The 22,065-nt window shown below is 38.5% G+C and overlaps 1 non-coding gene across 1 annotated transcript; it reads right to left on the bottom strand.

The window, feature by feature from the left end:
* Positions 1 to 21,345: 21,345 nt before the first annotated feature.
* Positions 21,346 to 21,461, bottom strand: LOC115896253. The gene has a single exon (XR_004056155.1). It is a non-coding gene; the product is annotated as a small nucleolar RNA SNORA5 (small nucleolar RNA).
* Positions 21,462 to 22,065: the final 604 nt, after the last annotated feature.

The following is a 22,065-nucleotide window of genomic DNA, read 5'->3' on the forward strand; positions in this document are numbered from 1 at the left end:
TTTACATATCATCATGTGGATTCACAGATTTTATTATAAGGCAGACATATGACTTTATAGAAATCATTATGGGATCTAATCTAGAAAATCAATGTGTAAGACTATAATCAATGAAATAAATGGCAAATGAAGAATTTATCAAGTCCTTGTGGTCATTCATGTAAGAGGTACTATTGCAGGCCTCTGTGCTACAACGGTGAAGAAGAAAAAAAGGTCCTTGTCCTTAGGAAGCCAATATTCTCAGGGAAAAAAATATAATAAGCAAACATAAGATATAAATAAACAAGAAAAATGTAGATAATGATGAGAACTCTTTGCAGCATTCTGATAAATTGATATGTCCGAAAGGAAAAGGGTGAGTCCTGTAGGGGCAGTAGAAAGAGAAGGCCTCTCTGATAGAAATGTGAGCTGAGACCTAAATAACAACAGGAGCCGGTGACCTTTACTGAACAAGAGAGAGAACATTCTAGGTAGAGGAAACAGCCAGTTCAAAGGCCCTGTGGCAAAGCTTATCTTATTTAGCCAACCAAAGCAATTGACAAAAAGAGTGGGGCAAGGAAAAGCAGGAGAAGTAGACAGGGCTGGTTCATGTATGGCTTGTAATCTGGGGCCTGGAGCTCAATTTTCTTGTTAAGTGTGAAGGGAGGCTATAGAAGGGCTTACACCTGTTTGCATGTTTAAAAGTACCTTGGTTGCTATGGATAATGGATTTTAAGGTGCCACGAAGAAAATGCGGTTTTAAAACCAGCCCAATGTTCCAGCAAGTTAGATGCCCATAAAACTAATGCTTGAGAAATTTACATGAGATGCACCTACTGCATGTTGACCAACTCCTCCTCTTTACCAATTCTTAATTTCCATTTTCCTGCACGTGGTTACAATGAGACCTCCCCCCTCATTCAACCACCTGCCATCTGTTGACCAACTCCTCTTCTTTGCCCCTCCTGTTTTTCCTCCCAGCTATATAAACCCCTGGCCTTAATCTGGAGTGGGGGATGGATTTGAGGTTTGGCTTCTGCCTCTTTGGCTGATGTCACCTTTGAAATAATAAAGACTTCTTCCCTGAAAATGCTCGTTGTTTCAGTGATTGGCTTTCTCTCAGGTGAGCAATGGGACCTAGACTCACCTCCTGCTGTTCCGTAACATTTCAAGTGAGATATGTTTGGGGATTCATCATCAAAAATCTGCATTCTTTTTTTTTTTCTGCAAAGGGCTAGAATATATAACCCTTGATATAGCAAATAAAGGGTTTCTTCCAGGAGAAAGTTACAAGAAAAGAAAGAACACACGGTGCAGGGGTGGGAGAGACGATGCTCCACAGGGAAAGGATATCTATAGGAATTGAAGGAGGGCCCCTGGGGGATAAATGGAGAGAGGGCTAGGTTCTCCACTAAGCAGAAGGCAGTAACAGAGAAACAGCAATCACAGGAGGAAAGAAAAAGAGAGAAAATCTACAACGAGTATGTTTTAAGGGAAGGATATATTTATATTTGGTGTCATTTTGAAATATATTTTGATTTGTTAAGAAGTCTTGTTAATAAGGCTTTTATTTTAAATTATATGTACCCAGGGCTAGGTGTTGGAACACCAAGATCTTAACATTGTCAACCAGTTCTTGGCAACTGTGGCTTTAAGCAAAATGACATACAATGAAAACAATTTTGCTATAGGTTAATTGACCAAAATAAGAGGTTCCTATAGAATGTTTCTGGTCACAAAAACATCACCAAATTCTAAATAAAGAGCAAAACACTTCTAACACTAAACATTAAACAAATGTGACCTACGCATACATTTCAGAAAGATTAATAGAAACAGGTGGGGTAATTATTTACCCCATTATTCCAGTTTAGGGTCTCAGATGGCTGAGGTCTGTCCAGAGTGATTAGGGCACAAGGCAGGAACCAGCCCCGGACAGGACACCATCCCACCACAGGACACACTCACACACACCCCCACACTCACCCTGACTGGGACAATGTGGACATGCCAAGTCACCCAATGTGCACATCTCTGAGATGTGGGAAGACACTCATGCAAACATGGAGAGAAGGTGCAAGCTCCACACAGCGTGACCTCAGCAGGGAACTGATTTTTTTTTTTTCCTTTCTCTTATCAACGTTACAATGCAAGGACGTTGAACAAAATGACATTCTTTGAGAACTGATGTACTGTAAAGACTCTGAAAGTCTTAATTTATCTCCGAAGAGTGAATATGGCAAGACTTTGTGCGAGATGAAGAAAGAAAGAAAAAGATGCATTATAGGCTTTGCTGGGCAATGGAGCACACAGGGAGGATGCTTGGAAGAAAGAGGTGAAAGATGCACAAAGGAGGAATATGTCAGCTTTTTAACAATGAAGGAGACAGAAGACACAGACCTTGGAAAGCCAATGTTGTGCAAAATGCCCAGAAAAGGAAAAGAATATTTTTTTTTTACTTTATTTTATTAAGTTTCAGGATAAATGTGCAGGACGTGCAGGTTTGTAACATAGATAAATGTGTCCCATAGTGGTTTTCTGCACCTATCAACCCATCACCTAGATATTAAGCCCAGTATGCATTAACTACTCATCCTGATGCTCTCCCTCACCCCACACACCTGCTCCACCCACCCCGACAGACCCTAGTGTGTGTTGTTTCTCTCTCTGTGTCCATGTGTTCTCATTGTTCAGCTCTCTCTTCTAAATGAGGACGTGCGGTGTTTGGTTTTCTGTTCCTGCGTTAGTTTGCTGAGGATAATGGCTAAGGAAAGGAAGAATTAATTAGGAGGGTCATTTTGAGAAAGGGTTAATAATATTTAGTTTTAAAAAACCCTAAATACAGAAAAAATGATACACTCAGAGAAAAATAGCCAAAGACTCGAGATCATGGGAAAAGAAAGAGTCTGAGGAACTGAAAGCAGAGAAGTGTCACTGGATTCTGGAGTGCAAAGGCAGCTATGAATGCAGATTCTGCTTCTTTTTCACTGTGTGAGGAGAAGCTCTTTTACCTTTTTTAAGGTTCAATTTCTTTATCTGTAGTTAGGGATGATGGGAAGATAAAATGACAATATGTATATGATAAGGTTTTACAAACTCTAAGAAATAACAAGTGGAGAACCAAATTATTCAAAAGAACATTTGAGTAACGGAAAGGTTTGCACACACATATACATACATACATGAACACACACAGAGACACGTTTTAAAGATCACTCCAGCTGCTGGGTGGAAAATGGTTTGAACAGGAAACGAGTAGAACTAAGGAGACCAGTTAAAAGGCTGCTAAAACCAGTGGAGCAGAGTAGACAGCCTAGACTCAGATCCATTGCATATATGAAAATCTGATAAATGACTGAGTGGATGTTGTATATCAGTGAGAAAAGGAGGAACTATTCAATGAAAGGTGCTGGAACAATTAGTTATTTCTACGGACAAAACATAAGTGTGAACTTCATACCATATACAAAAATTGACCTGAAAAGCAATATTTAAAACTTCAATAGTTATAAAGAAAAGAATTCTCATTTTTCAGAAAGGCTTTTTAAATGATTCACAATGTGAGAATCTCTGGAAAAAAGAAATTCTAAATTTGACTATTCAAAATGTAAACGTTAGTTCATCAAAAGAATCCTCAGAGAGAAAGACAAATCACAAACTTGGATAAGATACACATACACGCTCTTGATCTACCAGCCCTCCAAAAATGACTACCTTGTAATCTGTTACTTATGCCCTTGCTTTTCCTTATAGTTGAATCACACATTTTTGCATCTTTACATAACGTATTATAGTTTTGCTTGGTTTGAAATGTGAACAAATGGAGTCCTAATATGCTCTCAGGGGCTATTAAAATCATAGTATTATGGTTCAGCTGGATTCATGTTGATTTAGGTAATTACATCATTTTCACAGTTGTATTGTATTTCATTGAATAAATATACAACATAGTTATATTTCTCCTGTTCATCACCATTTGAGTGGCTTCAAGGTTTATGCTCTTAAAACCAATGTCATTGTGAACATTCTTGTACATGCCTCCAAGTGTTCATGGGCAAGATTTCTTTACAGCAGGGGTTGGCAAACATTTTCTGTAAAGAGACAGATTTGACTATTTTTGTCTTTGCAGGCAATATGGTGTTTGTTACAATTATTCAACTCTGCCATTGTAGCATGAAAGCAGCTATAGATAATACATTACAATAAAACTTTATTTATATAAACAGACAGCGGATTTGATTTGGTTCATGGGCTGTGTTCAACCCCTGTTATAGATAGGAATTATTAAAAATATTAATACAGTCATGCACTGTAGAGCAACATTTCGGACAATGACAGACCACGTATAAAACAGTGGTTCTATAAGATTATAAAGGAGCTGAAAAATTCCTATCATCTAGTGATTTGTGTTCTAATTGCCTCTGGTACTCAATACAGGCACATGTTTTACGGGTTTGTAACCTGGGAGCAATAGGCTATACCACCTAGCCTAGGGGTGTAGCGAGCTATACATCCAGGTTTGTGTAAGTACTGTATACTCTATGATGTTCACACAATGAGAAAACAGCCTAATGGCACATTTCTCAGAATGTATCCCCATTATTAAAAGACATGGGACTGTACTGAGGAAAACAGCGACTATGTCATTATGCATTACATTAACACTAAACATAATTATGATTGCACTTTGAAATATTTACATTTCAAAACCATACAAAACTATAAAATATTATCATATGATACAGACATACAAACAGGCATGGTAGAACTGCAGAGAAAGCAAGGGGATAATTAGCAAAATGCAGTATAGTGTGGGGATTTTTCAGGGGGAGAAAGCGGGCAGATGAAATCACAGACTCTTCAAATATAATGGTAATGTTCTAAACCTTAAACTTGTTGATGGATTAAGGGATGTAATTTTATTATTCTTCTTTAAACAATACATCTAAGTTCTCTAGCTAGATTATTCTATTATATGTAATAGATTATGTATATGTGTGTAATTTTTATTTTATTTCACAATAATTTTGTTTTTTGTTCATCACCTGGTCCAGGTGATGGTGGCTTGGTCTAAGCTAATGGAAACTAAGACAAGCATGGGAAAGACCCAACTCCATGATACACTTATCTCCCACTGGGTCCCTCCCATGACATGTGGGAATGATGGGAGCTACAATTCAAGATGAGATTTGGGTGGGGACACAGCCAAACCATATCAAGTATGTCTAGCGGGAGAGTGCTTAGGTCTCAGAGTCAAATCCTTACTCTGCCCTCTACCTGCCAAAATGACTTGGGAAAGTTGCCAAATCCTCCCTCACTTAAGTCCTTCATTATATGAAGACAATCCAAGTAAGGTACATTGCATGATTTTAGCACATAGTGGGTGATTGATAAAAGGTAGCTTTTAGCCCACAGTATTATATCATCAAGGTCTCAGAAAATGGCCCAGCGAATGAGCATGGAGACATAAGAAAGGTTTGCTATTTCTCACCCTCATTCAATCCTGCCCTCTTCATTCATCCTGAAGAGAAATATCCACCCTTCTGCCCAAAACTGTGTCTTTTATTCCCAGCCTCAGCCAAGGCGAGGGCAGTGGTGAGAGATCAAGGAAGGAGGAAGAAGGGAGGGAAGGCTGGCTCACCAGATGATACTGCATTTTAACACAACATAAATCTCACTGAACTCATTTCCTGCCCTTTAGCATCACATCCTGCTCTTTCCCTAAGTAGTCTGCCTGAGTCCCTAACTATATCTGGGCCATACATAAACTTCATTTTCCTTCCTCTTTTCTTTGCTTTTCATTGAGCTCATCCACCCACAGCATTTTCCCTCGATGAAAGCCACCATGCTCATCTAGAAAGACATTAAGCTCTCAGTTCTGTCTGTCACTGGGAAACATTTTCAGATATTTGGTATGAAGACTGCTGAAGAAAAACAAATTGTGTTCTCTCCTACCTGCCAGAGAAGCTGCTACTACACCAAATTTAATGAAAGATTGCCATCAGGTGTCTAAATGCTTAAGCTACCCAAAGGTCGAGGCTGCCTCATCCACTGTTATACAACCTAACGCACATCACAGACTCACAGAGCCAAAGAATATAGTGTAAATAACACGTACTGTCTCATGCAGATTTTTATGCATTTTTTAAAGTTGTATATGGTTTAAATTATTTTCTATTAGAAAATATGAAGTCAAAAACTCACATTTTTTGTAATTCACTGCTATGTGTTGTTATAGCCTCCAAAATTTAAATAGTTTTTCTAAAACTTATTGATAGAAATAATATCTTTAATTGCAAATATATTAACCAAAAATATCATTTCTTTAGTGTGAAAGTGAAATGATATAAAACATTAAAGCCGTTTTGACTTTTTAAAAATTGCAAAAATTATACTTGTTTCAAATGTACTACTCCATTCATTTATTTAGCCACTATTTGATGAGCATCTATTAAGTGCTAGAGACTTTGCTAGACTCCAGCAAGAAGCAGTTTAAGGAGGTAGACACAGTCCCTACACTCTTGGAGTTTGCATTATAGATGGGCGCTCAGAGTTGAAGGAGAAAGGCTGACAGCAAACAAAAAAATGAAATAAAATAACAGTTACAGAGCATGAGATGTGCTTTGAAGGAAAATCAACAAGGTGGAGATTGAAAGGACCTAGGTGGCAGAGTCTTGGGGAAATGCAGCGACCCCTCTGAAAAAGTGATATGGGCACTAATGCCAAAAGGACAGAAATAAGTCTTCAAGGGATGATCTGGAAGGAAGCATCTTCCAGGGAGTAGGGTTTACAAATGCAAAAGGACTGGCTGGTAAAAGCCTGCCATGTTTACAAATCACAAAGGAAGCCAGTCACTATCTGAAAGAGGTATCTGCACCCCTATGTTCACTGCAGCATTACTCACAATAGCCAAAATAGAGAAACATGCTCAGTGTCTGTCAACAGATGAATGGATAAAGAAAATGTGGCACGCACACACACAGTGGAATAGCATTCAGCCTTTAAAAAGAAGGGAAATCCTGCCATTTGTGACAACATGGATGAATTTTAAGGTTATTATACTAAGTGAAGTAAGTTAGGCAGAGAAAGACAAATGCTGTGTGATCTCACAAACAGACATTTCTCAAAAGAAGACATACATGCAGGCGACAATCATATAAAAAAAGTTCAACATCACTAATCATTAGAAAAATGCAAATCAAAAGCACAGTGAGATACCATCTCACCCCAGTCAAAATTGCTGTTATTAAAAAGTCAAGAAATAACAGATGTTGGCGAGGTTGGAGAGAAAAACGAATGCTTATACTGTGTTGGTGGGAGTGTAACTTAGTTCAACCATTATGAAAGGCAGTGTGGTGATTCTTCAAAGACCTGAAGACAGAACTACCATTTGACCCAGCAATCTCATTACTGGGTGTATACCCAAAGGAATATAAATCAGTATATTCTAAAGACCCATGTGGCCAGTCATGGTGGCTTACACCTGTAATCCCAGCACTTTGGGAGGCCAAAGTGGGTGAATCAACTAAGGTTATCAGTTCAAGACCAGCCTGGCCAACATGGTGAAACGCCATCTCTACTAAAATTCAAAAATTAGCCAGACATGATGGTGCATACCTATAATCCCAGCTATTCAGGAGGCTGAGGCAGGAGAATCGCTTGAACCCGGGAGGCAGAGATTGCAGTGAGATGAGATTGCACCACTGCACTCTAGCCTCGGTGACAGAGAGAGACTCCATCTCAAAAAAAGACAAAGAAAAAAAAAGACCCATGCCTGTGTATGTTCATTGCAGCACTATTCACAATAGCAAAGACATGGTATGAACTCAAATGCCACCAATGATAGACTGGATAAAGCAAATGTGGTACCTATATATCAGGGAATACTATGTAGCCTTAAAAAGAACTGAGATCATGTCCTTTGCAGGGACATGAAAGGAGCTGGAAGCCATTACCCTTAGCAAACTAACACGGGAACAGAAAACCAAATACCGCATGTTCTCACTTATAAGTGGGAGCTAAATGATGAGAACACACAGACACATAGAGGGGAGAAACAAACACAGGGGCATAGTGGAGGGTGGAGGGTGGGAGGAGGAGGACGACGATCAGGAAAAATAACTAATGGGCACTAGACTTAAGAGCTGGGTGATGAAATAATCTGTACAATCAACCTCCAGGACACAGTTTGCCTATGTAACAAACCTGCACATGTACCCCTGAAATAAAAATAAAAGTTAAAAAAAATTGAACTCACAGAGATAGAGTAAAATGGTGGTTGCCAGAGACTGTGACTTGGGGGGAATGTGGAGATGTTGGTCAAAATATACAGACTTGTAATTACAAGATGAAGAAGTTCTGGAGACCTCATGTACAACATGGTGACTACAGTTAGTAATAATGTACTATATACTTAAGATTTGCTAAGAGAGTAAATACTACGGATTCTCAACAAACACACACACACACCCCCCACAGGTATCTATGTGAGGTGATGGATATGTTAATTCTACAACTGGAAAAAATGGCCTGACCCACTCGTGTTTTTGTACAAATGTGATTACAACTAGACATGACTTGTGGTGCATTAATTAGTTGGGGGCATGTTTATCTCCTCCATAAAAGGGTGGTGAGCTACCACATGCCCTGCATGTAACAGACACTCATTAAATGCTTGCAGACCACACTGCATGGCATTGCTTTCTCTTGTAGTTGATCAGTTTTCTTTTTAGAAATATTTTTGCTGGAAATCTTTGACAAAGACAAATGGCATTATCAAAATCATGATGAAGACGATGTGATGGATCAGGTTGTCAAACTCTGCAGCTTCTTTTATATATGAAGTATTGACCAGCTGTGTGATTGTAGAAAAATAAAGTATTATCCATTGGACAAGTGCTTGGACTTGACAACCTTTACGCTCCCTTCCACCCTGACACATCATGACACAATCTTTGGTTGAATCTGTATAGTAACTTAATTGTTAATCCCTTTCATCCCTCACCCTATAAACAATACTTCATTACACAATTCTTTTTTTTTTTTTTTTTTCTTTTGAGACGGAGTCTCGCTCTGTCGCCCGGGCTGGAGTGCAGTGGCCGGATCTCAGCTCACTGCAATCTCCGCCTCCCGGGTTTACGCCATTCTCCTGCCTCAGCCTCCCGAGTAGCTGGGACTACAGACACCCGCCACCTCGCCCGGCTAGTTTTTTGTATTTTTTTTAGTAGAGACGGGGTTTCACTGTGTTAGCCAGGATGGTCTCTATCTCCTGACCTCGTGATCCGCCCGTCTCGGCCTCCCAAAGTGCTGGGATTACAGGCTTGAGCCACCGCGCCCGGTCCATTACACAATTCTTAAAAGTCCATTGCAATGAATAATGATCCAAAGAGTTAGTCCATGAATAAAGGTGTCCAATGTTCAAATGGGTTTGATTAAAGCTAAATTCCAAATTATTCCTTTGAAGATGACAATGATGTCAACATATTAACAGCTCTGAAATATCTAGTAGCAAAGAAGCCTTTTAAAATGTGTTTTAACATTTCTCCCATTTTATTACAGAAAATTTCTATATATAAATATATATGCACACATACTTGAAGTATAAATTTATAAAACACATTTGCATATAAATGTACACACATATATTTACATATATCATAAAACACATGTGTTGTATTTAAATGCAGATAAATAGATAGATGAATATTGCAAACGGGCATTTCATCTCAAGAAACTAGTGTTCTGTGGAACCCACTTTAGAAAAGGCTGACCACTGCATTCAGTGAGTCTAATAAAAGGAGTACATCTTATTAGAAGTAACCATTTATATTTCTTTTGTATCACTATATACTTGTATTTTTCCCACTCCCCATACACATGGATTAGAGGGAGTAATATAAAACTCATTTCTCCCCCTATTTCCTCCCTAAAGACATAACAGCAACAAGAGTATTGAATCTTTGAAGATATGGTAAAACTAGTAATTGTATTTTCGAGGTGAAATTGTTAGCAGTTTAGGTAACAGATTCTCACAATATTTGCTCAGCAGATATTGTCTGCAATTTTGAGAGAGCTCTATCTTCAATCTCTGATTCATGAGGATTTTGAAAATAATGATTATGATGGGCAGTTTTTGGGTCAATTTGGCTAGGCTGTAGCCCCTAGTTATTCAATCAAACAGTAATCTGGGTGTTGCTGTGAAAGTGTTTTGTAGATGGGATGAAACTTCATGATAACTTGACTTTAAGTAAGAGAATTGATCCTAGATAATCTAGGTAAGCATGATTGAAGCCACTGAAAGGTCTTCAGAGCAGCTGAGGCTCCCCTGTTGAAGAAGAAATCTCATCTGTGAACAGCAGCTTCCACTTGAGTCCATGAACTTCAGCCAGCCCTTCCTGACAACCTGCCCTATAGATATGAGACTTGCCTCTATAGTCCTCACAGTTGTGTAAGCCAATTCCTTAATAAATCTCTTTATATGTGTCTCCCAGTGGTTCTGCTTCTATGGGTGAAACCTGACTGATGCAATGATGATATGTTAACTGTGACTAGCACCCTGCACTTCTCCCCTGACCTCTTTTGATCAGGAGCCTCTTAAGGGCAGGGAACAAATCTCATTCATCTCAATGGCCCCAGTACCCATAGGGCTTGGCAGAGTTGAGCTCAGCAAATGTGAACTGAATGAAATAATTGATCAATACAGGCTGAACCTATGGCAATGACACACTTAAATTAGCTCTTTTGTGCTTCATTGTAACAGAGGCACCCACTGAGGTTATACTTTTTATGGTTTCATTGATAAAGGAGAAGAATTTTATTTTTTCTCTATCATTCTACAGAATAAAAGTATAAAAGTACGATAAACATAAGACTCGGCTAATTATTAGGGAAATTACATGAAGCAAACACTGCAAACAAAATCATTTCAAGGGTAATAACACTATGGTATTTTATATAATCATAGAATTTTATAACAAAATGGTTTCTTCCCAGTCTTATGATACAGACTCATAAGTTTGCAAATGAGGAGACTGATGTTTTCTTAGGGTAATTTTATCACACTCTAAAATGCAGGTATATCATAAGGCAAAACTTAGAGTTCCAAGGGGGCTGTATTGGTAAGGAAAAAAAATAAGCATAATTTTCATTGAGTGTATATATGATAGATGTTGCACTGAATCGTTGGCATTCCCAAAAAAACATGTTCCTCTCTCAAAATAGGTCAAGTGATTATGATGAAGTGAAATAAGCACTATGAATGTGCAGAGAATGTGTATGCATGGGAGTGGAAGGGGGAGATAAATAAATGCCTCTTGTTCAAGAGAAGATAAATGAGGAAAATAACTCACAGTCGAGTTCTACTATATGCCAGGCTAGGTGATATAGAGAGATACTGAAGTAAGTTATATATATCTTATCTCATTTAATCTTTACAACCCTGTGAGATAGGTTTTGTTCTGGATATTTTACAAAGGAGGCTCAGGTAGGCTAAGTAATTGGGTCAATAACTAGTTAATCAAGAAACTAGAATTTGAATCCAGAGCCAACTTCAGGCTTGATGCTGTTTCTCACTATATAAATGGTTCCATTGCATTTTTGTCATGCTTTGCACTGGATAAGCTCTTTAACATATGTTTGGGTTTAGGATGGTGAACAACCACACCTGTCTTCTACACATATCTCTTGACAAATGCGCAGAAAAATTAGATAGAAGGCAAAGTATCCCCCTTATTATAGGTAAAAGTGAAAGAGAAAAGCTGGCTTCAAGGTGCAGGCGTATTACAGCTTTCTAATACAACCCTGAAAGGCACACCCTGGGAAGACCCACTTGAAGGAGATCAGGCACCATTATTCAAAACTTTTGAGCCACATGTTATTTTTTTCTTTATTAGTATAAAAAGTCCAAATTTCTGCCTATTTTTGGAAACTGAGATTAGATACTGACCCACATGTGCCTAACTATATGGAAGACCGAAGTAGAAAATCTAAGCTGCAGGCAGCTAGATCCAAAGGAGAAACTGAAATGGATTTAGCCATGCATGTTCAGTATTCTCTTTCCAATCGCATCAATTAGAAAAAGCACATTTTTCCAAATGAAGAGAAGTGAGAGAGTGTTGGAGAATTATCAAAAGTATATCTTCCAAAATTTCTACCCTGGAACGTGTAGTGGAACCCCACCCACTAGCACACCCTCATGAACCCAGCTAATTACAGAAATTTGTAGAGTGAAAATTGGGGCCTTTAAAAATATTTTTCAACTAGGACAATCAGAATGTAGGTACCTTCCTGGATAGAGTTAGAGGAGGAGTGAAAGATTAGCATTTTATTTGGGGCAATCTTACTCCCACTTGCATGCAGTGGTTCTCCCATCCCACTGCCTCTTTGGAAGAGCTGGAGGGCACCTGAGCTTTTTCCTACAGAAGCCTCTGAAATGGATCAAGATAGAGCCAAAGCCACATTCTATCCCAGGTTGCAAATTCATCTCCTACTCTATTTCCTATCCAAAATTTTCTCCACTGAAGTATTCTACATGACTTACCAGACACGTACAAATGTATGCATTTCTGAGGGATGCTGTAACAAATTATCCCAAACTTCTGGCTTAACACAACAGAAATTTATTGTCTGGAGGATAGGAATCTGCAATTAAGGTGTTGGCAGGGCCATGAGCCCTGTGAAACCTATAGAGAGGAACCCTTTCTAGCTTCTAACTTCTGACATTTGCTGGCAATCCTTGAGGTTTCTTGCTTATTAAGGTATCACTCCAATCTGCTCCATAGTCACATGGCTGTCTTCTCCCTTTATGTGCCTGTGTCTGTGTCTGCATCTGCGTCTGCACCTGTGTCTGTGTCTTGAAATGGTGATGTCTTCTCTATAGTCAGTCTTTCTTATTTTCTTGTTCTTTTAAGGACACCAGTCATGTTAGAGTAAGGGCCAACCCTACCACATAATGACTTCCTCTTAGCTTAACTAATTACCTCTGCAATAACTATTTCCAAATTAGGTCACAATCTCAGATAAGAACTAAGAGAAAATATCCAACACACATTTGGGGGGAGGGGAGGATACAATTCAACCCACAACACAATGTCTGTGTGTTTAACCTGTAACACAACCCATAACTACACAAAGGTACTAAAACAATACAACATTAGTAGCTAAATTTATGCTCCAGATTTATAAACTTAAACAATTAAACCTTTACATTCCTGGAGAAAAATTAAAGTCCAAAGATTAAATCCTCATTTCTTTTTAAGTTAGTGTTCAAAGACATTACAGTCTAAACTAATTCTGAAATTAAGGTTCTAAATTTATTCTTTCCAATGTTTCATTCCTCTGCATCTCAGTCAGATTATCTCTAATGCTTTCCTCCAGAAGCTGAATACTCTGGAATGGAGGTGATTCCTTCAGGAATTAGTTCAGTACAAATTCTCCTTTGTACCCCTTTTTCTCAGATGTCCAGTCAATTGGATATATAGATTATTATCGCAATACTTCCACAGCCACCAAACATAGAGAACAGGCCAGTCCCCTGTCCCAAGAGCAAAATTATACTCCCCTAATCCAGCACTGAGTGCAATCCAGACTCAGTGATAGCCAAGGGAATGAGCAATGCTTGTAACATGGTAAACTGGTTACTTCCAGTTTTGATGTTTACCAGCAAGTCCACCCTAACATTGTAGGGCCTAAGGACAACAGTATAAATGGAACCCCTCACACCATTGTCCAAATATTTAAAGGATCACTTGAGGCCAGGTCTACAAGATCAGCCTATACGTGGTTCCTCAAAAATGGAAAGGTGGCAGGGGGAAGGCATGAAAGGGTGGGGGGGAAGGAAGGAAAGGACAGAGAGAAAGTGGAAGGAGAGGAAGAGAAAGGAGAGGAATAATGATAGTAACAATAATAATTCAGGGGCAGCCAATCTACTGTTCTTTAAAACTGGAAGACAACTTAAAGTTTCACATCTAAAATACTAGTTTTTCTGTGTTCCAGTGGAACTTACTCACCCTCTACATTTTCAAGTTCTATTCTGAAGTCTTAGGTGAAAATACAATAAAAGCAAACAACAATAAATATATTATTACACATATTGACAGGTTAGAAACTCAGCATCTTGCAGCTCTGCTTACTTTGAAACAAGGCTTAACTTGAAATTAAAATACTGCTTTTCTTATAACCTAGCTGCTGTCTCAATTAAGCCTATGAGGTCAAAGTCAGCTTTAGAAGTCCATTCATTCAATTCCATGTTGATGAGGCTCTGAAAAGCCCGTGTGAGTTTAAACAACAAAACAACAATTACAAAGCTACACAATGAAAAACCTTTGCTTATTGTTCTCTCTGGTTCCTACTGTCACTGAAAAGGGTGAAATCCTTTCAAACGAGTTGATGGTTGTAGCACACCAACATGGCACAAGTATACATATGTAACAAACCTACACGTTATGCACATGTACCCTAGAACTTAAAGTATAATAAAAAAAAATTTAAAAAGAAAGATTTAAGATAAGTTGAAGGAAGGGTTAATGCTGTCCACCTACAAGATAGCATTATTATCTTTATTTTACAATGAGAAAACCACAGGAATTTACCTCCTATGCTGAGCACACATGGATTGTACCTAGGATGAGCAAAGACCTACCATGGTACCTTGGGCTATAAAAAAGGGATTATTTCTGCCCTCAAAGATTACATTATTATCTTTTGGGAGGGAGAACAGTTCTAAATGATGGTCCATTTGGTCCTTCTTTATGCTGTGCATCTATGAGTCTATAAGTTAGCAATTTCTATGAACCAAGACAATTAAAAGTAGGTTACACAGGAAAGTTACTTAGAGTAAGAGAAGACATTCAAGTGAAACAATGGAAAAGATTTCAGGGAGGAAGTGACATTTGCATTATGGCAGGGATAGGTTGAAGTTTACACACTTTGACTCACGTAACTATTTTTATGTAAAAATAGTTGAGTTGAGTAGTTCAACTCAAATCATTCATGAGTTTTAATTCCTACCTTTCAGGGGTCAACAGACTCAATTACGCCATTTCAATGTTGTCCCATCATTTTTTATTTAAACTTAATCTCTTACAGTTTTTCTATTTTTTTGTCTGAACAGATTTCCACCGTGTTTTGTTTTGTTGTTTGTTTGATTTCTTTGTTTTCAGCACCTCTGCCCACTCTTTTTTTTTTTTTTTTTCTTTCTCCCCTTAAACCTGATCTGAAGTCCCACGGGGATCCTGCCTGCCTCCTGGTATTAGCAGGGGGAGCAATTGTCAGGTCTGTTTTCCCCTCAGGCCTCACTGGACTCCATTATGGTCTATTTCAACCTAAGGGGGCCTGGGAATTGTATATTGCTGTCTCCAGACCTCACTGAAATGTGAGGGGCTATATGAGGCTGCCTTAATTCCTATCCCATATACCTTTTCCTAAGCCACAACCATGGTACTAGCTCTAAGCAGGGAGCCAAAATACACATTGTGAACTCATGCCTGCAGTCCTCTTTCTTTGTCTCCCCCCAGCCTTATTTCTTTCTCTCCCTTTTCTCCTCTCTCCCCTTTCTCCCCTCCTCTCTGCCCTTCCTCCTCTCCTCTCTCCCCTTCCTCCCCTTCCTTCTCTCTCCTCCTCCCCCCCATCTTTGTCTCTCCTGTCTTTCCCCAGCCCTTCTTCCTCTCTTGTTCTTCCTCTTTCTCTCTCTGGTCTGAACAACCTTGAAGCTTAGAGGGCTTTACTGTTCTTCCTGGCTAACAAAAGCTTCCCCTAAGTCATCTGTTACAGCCTGCCTTCTGTACAATCTACAGCTTCTCTAACGTTCGACAGACGGGCTTACCTCATTACATAGTAAAACCCATCTTCGGAAACAGAAGCGAAAGTCATTTTCTCTCTTAGTATAGCCAGGCTTCTGGAAATATTGACCTCATTGGTGGCAGGAAGGACCAGGAGAACAAATAAAGTTTTTATAGTTGTATGGCTATTTGGGGTTGTGCAGAGTTTAGGGGGCTTGGAATTATGTGGGCTTCCATGGATGACTGAACTAACAGGCTCAGCTGGGATGATAATTAGTTGTATGAAAAATGCATTTTCATTCCAGTTAAGGCTAATCTCAAAGTGGGCAGAGCTTCGATATGTTGACTTTTGGAACACTGGTAAATGGATAGTCACCTTTATTGTGCTTCTTAGACACTACTTATAGCCAGGACTTTAAAAATGTAAAGGACAGAAATCCCATTCAACCCAGCAATCCCATTACTGGGTATATACCCAAAGGAATATAAATCATTCTATTATAAAGACACATGCATGCATACATTCATTGCAGCACTATTCACAATAGTAAAGACATGGAATCAACCTAAATGCTCATCAATGATAGACTGGATAAAGAAAATGTAGTACATATATAGCATGGAATACTATACAGCCATAAAAAAGAACGAGATCATGTCCTTTGCAGGGACATGGTTGGAGCTTGAGGCTAATATCCTTAGCAAACTAACACAGGAACAGAAAACCAAATATCACATGTTCTTCCTTATAAGTGGGAGCTAGATGATGAGAACCCATGGACACATAGAGGAAAACAATACACACTGAGATCTTTCAGAGGATGGAGGGTGGGAGGAGAGAGAAGATTGGGAAGAACAACTAATGGGTACTAAGATTAATACCTCGGTGATGAAATAATCGGCACAACAAACCCCCATGACACAAATTTACCTGTGTGAAAAATTTGCACTTGTACCCCTGAACTTAAAATAAGCATTAAAACAAAAGTTCCACCAGACTATAGACCACTAGTATGTGAGGTTTAAGTCTTTAACTGTTAGTTAAAGTCATAAGAAATTGATGTTGCGGCCAGGCGCAGTGGCTCACACCTGCAATTCCAGCACTTTGGGAGGCCGAGGTGGGCAGATCACCTGAGGTCAGCAGTTCAAGACCAGTGTGACCAACATGATGAAACCCTGTCTCTACAAAAAATGCAAAATTAGCTAGGCATGGTGGTGCATGCCTGTAATCTCAGCTACTCTGGATGCTGAGGCAGGAGAATCTCTTGTACCTGGAAGGCGGTGGTTGCAGTGAGCCAAGATCACGCCACTGCACTCCAGCCTGAGCAACAAGAAAGAAACTCTGTCTCAACAACAGCAACAACAACAAAGAAATTGATATTGCATTTGCTGCCTAAATCTCTAGAACTATCCATCTCTTTTGAGCTACCTGTACATAGAGTCAATGAGAAGACTATGAAGGGGCTACTTGCTCCTTCCATGCAGCTTCTATACAGGTTCTGAAAGTCACCAGTCCCCTCCACTTTTGTTCCCAATCACCATATGCTTCAAGTTGGTTCTGGACTGGTCTTTCAAAATGTCTTCAAGTCAGACCATACCATTAAAGGACTTATTCGAGGCAAAAAGAACAAGAGCAATATCACTGGGTACACAGTATATGGGGTGGAAGAGAAAGGATAGCAAATCCTAGAGTTAGATTTAAATTTAAGCTTAGATCATACTATGAAAAGTCTTGATTGTTGAATCTTTTCAATGGACAAGGAGGGACTATTAAGGCATTTACATTTGTGAGTAAATGTTAGTGAACCAAGGCTAGGAAAAAAAAGCAACGACCTGAAACTATCCTTTGTAGGAGTTCAGAATAGATGTGACTTTGGGCGAAAAAAAAAAATCATAATTTACAGATGCAATATGTAAACAAAGGGGCATTTCATCCTAGAAAACTGCCTCCTTTGCAAAACCAGAACCAGTAACTTTTACCAAAAGACCATAGAATTCTCTCTAGTAAAAATGGTTATTTATATCATTAGACCACAGACATAGTCTTGGGAAGTACAAAATACATCAAACAAATTTTTAAAAGACCATTAGATACAAGTCACTTACAAATTTCCCCGAGCTGATTACATCAAAATATATTCAAGTTAGGCTCACACGAGTTATGGTGTGCCAGCCTAGTTTGACTTCTGAATGGTCACAACTGAGATGTGCTTTAAAGATAGGTTTTTACAACAGGTGCTGGAGAGGATGTGGAGAAATAGGAACGCTTTTACACTGTTGGTGGGAGTGTAAATTAGTCCAACCATTGTGGAAGACAGTGTGGCGATTCCTCCAGGGTCTAGAACCAGAAATACCATTTGACCCAGCCATCCCACTACCGGGTATATACCCAAAGAATTATAACTCATTCTACTATAAAGACACATGCACACGTATGTTTATTGCAGCACTGTTCACAACAGCAAAGACTTGGAACCAACCCAAATGCCCACCAATGATAGACTAGATAAAGAAGATGTGACACATATACACCATGGAATTATATGCCATAAAAAAGGATAAGGGACATGGATGAAGCTGGAAACCATCATTCTCAGCAAACTAACACAAGAACAGAACAGACTAACACAAGAACAGAAAAACAAACACCGCATGTTCTCACTCATAGGTGGGAGTTGAACAATGAGAACACATGGACATAGGGAGGGGAACATCACACACTGGGGCCTATCGGGGGTTGGGGGGCTAAGGGAGGGATAACATTAGGAGAAATACTTAATGAGGAAATACCTAAGAAGGAACACCTGGAAGGCCACATGCAGGTGTGGATGTTAATAAAGCAAACAGATCCCTGGTGATCCTCTTCTGAGAGAGCCGAACACCCTGTAGATATCCCAACGTGATTTAGAACATGAACACATTCTACATCTTTTCTACCAACTCATTAACCAGTAAGAACATACTAAGCAACTCCCCAACACACACTTACTTTTACTCATTATTCAAGGCTCGACTCAACAGTTACTCTTTGGCTTGTTTCCCAAAGCTGCGGTGACTAATTAGCTTTCCAGAACAATCATGGCATGGTCCTTTGACCTTTATTATCAAAATTGCTCTAGCTGTAGACTCTGTCCTTGTTCTCAAAGTGTGGTACTCAAGCCAGTCATGTGGTTATCGCCAGTGAGGCTGTTAGAAATGCGGAATCTCAGGCCCCACACAGACCTACTGAGTTAGAATCTGCAGTGTGACAAGATGATTGAGCTATAATGCATACATTCAAGCTTGAGATGCAGTGCATATTGTCTTGTTCTTAGGAGAGTACCTTGTGAAAAACAAATGCTCACATATTTGTAAATAAACATACTTTAAAAAAAATTGTTTTGCTTTGGTTCAGTTGGGTTGTTGTTTTTGAGAAAGGGTCTCACTCTGTCTCCCTGGATGGATTACAGTGATGTAATTGTAGCTCACTGTAGCCTCCAACTCCTGAGCTCAAGGAATCCTCCTACGTCAGCTTCCTAAGTAGCTAGGATTGCAGGTGTGCCCCACCATCCCCAGCTAATATTTTATTTTTGTAGAGACAGCATCTTGTTATGTTGCCCAGGCTTGTCTAGAGTTCTTGCACTCAAGCAATGCCCTCAACTCAGCTTCCAAAAGTGCTGGGATTACAGGTGTCAGTCACTGGGTCAGGCCTAAACAGACAGTTATAACATTTTGAAACATTAGCAATGTAATATTAAAAAATTATGCAAATGTTTCTATATTGAGGAACACCCTTTGCCTCTGAGTGGTAAAGACAAATGAGATAAGTACATACAAAGCATTTATCCTAAGCAATAATATTTAAGCATTTGGAGTGGCTATCATATAGTCAGTTAATTAATGTTTGTTAATATTGTTATCTAGATCACTATGCCAATGTGTTTCTTTACCTGTATAGTTATGATCTCTGTGTTTTGGTCAAACTATTCCAGTTTAATCTGGTAGAATTTCACTTTCATTATAGGGCAGAGGAATGAAACAATATTATAGAGCCATTATTTTCAAAAACAGTAAGAACATGATGCAGAAAGTGAGCTTTTTCTCCTGTAGCAAAATGACTGTGAGCTTCATTGTGAGGAATACAATTATTATGGCCATTTTATAGAATATTTCTTAAGTAGCTACTGGGTATTTGGGAAAATTCAGAGCCCACTGAAAACATATGTTCTAGTCATCATAGTGCTATGAGAATAAAATTGTTTTGTTGTTTTGTTTTGTTTTGAGATCTTCCTTTAGCCAAAGTAAATTTCAATTTTCAGCCATTTCCTTGTAGTCTTACTTTTAAAAACCTCTTTAAAAGGAGATATTCCAAAAAAGGAAAAAAAATCCTTTGTGTTGTAAAAAGTATTCACTTCCAATTTTTGAACTGATACTTGAAGTAAGGGCCTATGAAAAGATGAAGTACATAGTTTAATTGTCCTTTTATCAGATTGGGGGTGAGGGCGTATGATAAGATTCCCTTTAGCAGCCTGTTGACTCTTTCAACCTTGCCTCTTGAAACCTTTCTGAACATAGGAGCTGATACTGCAGGTTTTATATTTATAATGATTAATTAATTCTGCGCTAAGCAATGTTCTTGACTGCAAGAACAAAATCCACTTTAGAAAGCCTAAATGACAGCTTGCCTAAAATAATTAACACCCATACTGATAGAATTGAAATGTTCTTCCTTGACTTTACACAGGCAGATTTCAGCAATTTAATTACTACTATTTCTAATTGTTCTAGAATTATAATAAAAATAAGGAGAGTTTGATAAAGCAACAGTGTAGATGGAAAAAAGTCAAGCAAGGGATATAAAATAAGGAACTAACCTATTTGGGTGTATACACCTAAGATTATTACATACAATTCAGGCACAAACATGTATTTTGGTTGCTTGAGCTATGAACGTAAAAATGGAAGTGGTTATTGTTCAGGTTTTTTGGAAGATGCCGTTAGGTAACCACTGCTGCTCTCTGGAACTATTAAACATTCCAGTAAAGTATTACATAACTGTGGATTCTGAATGACAGATGTTTATCATTTTCTTGAAACTCTTTAGTCCTTACTGTCAAATTTAACTATTATCTAGTTCATCATGGGACTTAAAAATCTCCAAATTTAAGAGTTCTGACATCTGGTTCCAGTGACCAGTAAATAAAAGAGGAGGAAGCATGTGATATACTCTCTTGCCTTTTCTCATGAATTTCTGAGTAGAGTTCATAAAAATCACCTTACAAGTGGAAGCTCTCAACCAAAGCAAACTCAACGTAGCGCCTGTCAGATTACGTCTCTATAAAGTGACAGCTTTGCTGATAAAAGGCTTTGATGACATCCTCACAATTCTCGTTCTCCCATCTCCCTATTTTGTATTCCCTAAATATCTGGTAAATGAATTCTAAATATTTACTTCTGTTCCATATGAAATCCTAACTACTTTTTAAAAAAAAAAATTACTTACAAAAATGAAAGAAGAACCAAAGTCCTGTCTTGAGGGAATAAAACACTTTTTTTTTCTTTAACGGCAAAATAAGTTAGCAAGTGCAGTTCAAAATTTCACTGACAGAATTAATTTCTGAAATCTTTGATCACATTTTTCCTTTTTGTTTTACTATGACAATCTTGCTGTGGCTTCCAACTTCAATGCCTTCCACAGACTGGAGAAGCATTGAAATTGACAAAGCAATGGTCTAAAACTACACAATCCAATATGGTGCCACTGTCCACGTGTGAATTGTCAGCACTTGAAATGTGGCTAGTCTAGACTGACACATGCTGTAAGTGTAAAACACATACTGAATTGCAAGGACTAAGCACAAGAAAAGAAGGAATGTAAAGTAGCTCATGAGTCATTTTTATATTGAACATATAATTAAGTGAAAATACTTTGGCTATATTGGGTTAAGTATAATACATTATTAAAAGTAATTTCACTAGTTTCTTTTTACTTTGTTTTAATATGGCTACTAGAAAATTTTAAATCACATACACAGCTCCTTTTTGGCTCACATCATTTTTCCATTAAATAATACTGGTCTGCAGAGGATTATATACTTAATAGTTTATGTAATACTCATGCCTATGTGGAGAGGAGGCATTGAAATCTCAGAATTATGGATAGATCATTGATATAGTTTGGATCTGTGTCCCTGCCCAAATCTCACGTGGCATTGTAATACCAAATGTAGGAGTTGGGACCTGGTGGGAGGTGATTGGATCGTGAGGGTGAGTTTCCCCCTTGATACTGTGAGAGTTGGTTGTTTAAAAATGTGTAGCACCTCCTCCCACC

The sequence above is a fragment of the Rhinopithecus roxellana genome, chromosome 2, assembly GCF_007565055.1.
Source record: "Rhinopithecus roxellana isolate Shanxi Qingling chromosome 2, ASM756505v1, whole genome shotgun sequence".
Taxonomy (NCBI): Eukaryota; Metazoa; Chordata; class Mammalia; order Primates; family Cercopithecidae; genus Rhinopithecus; species Rhinopithecus roxellana.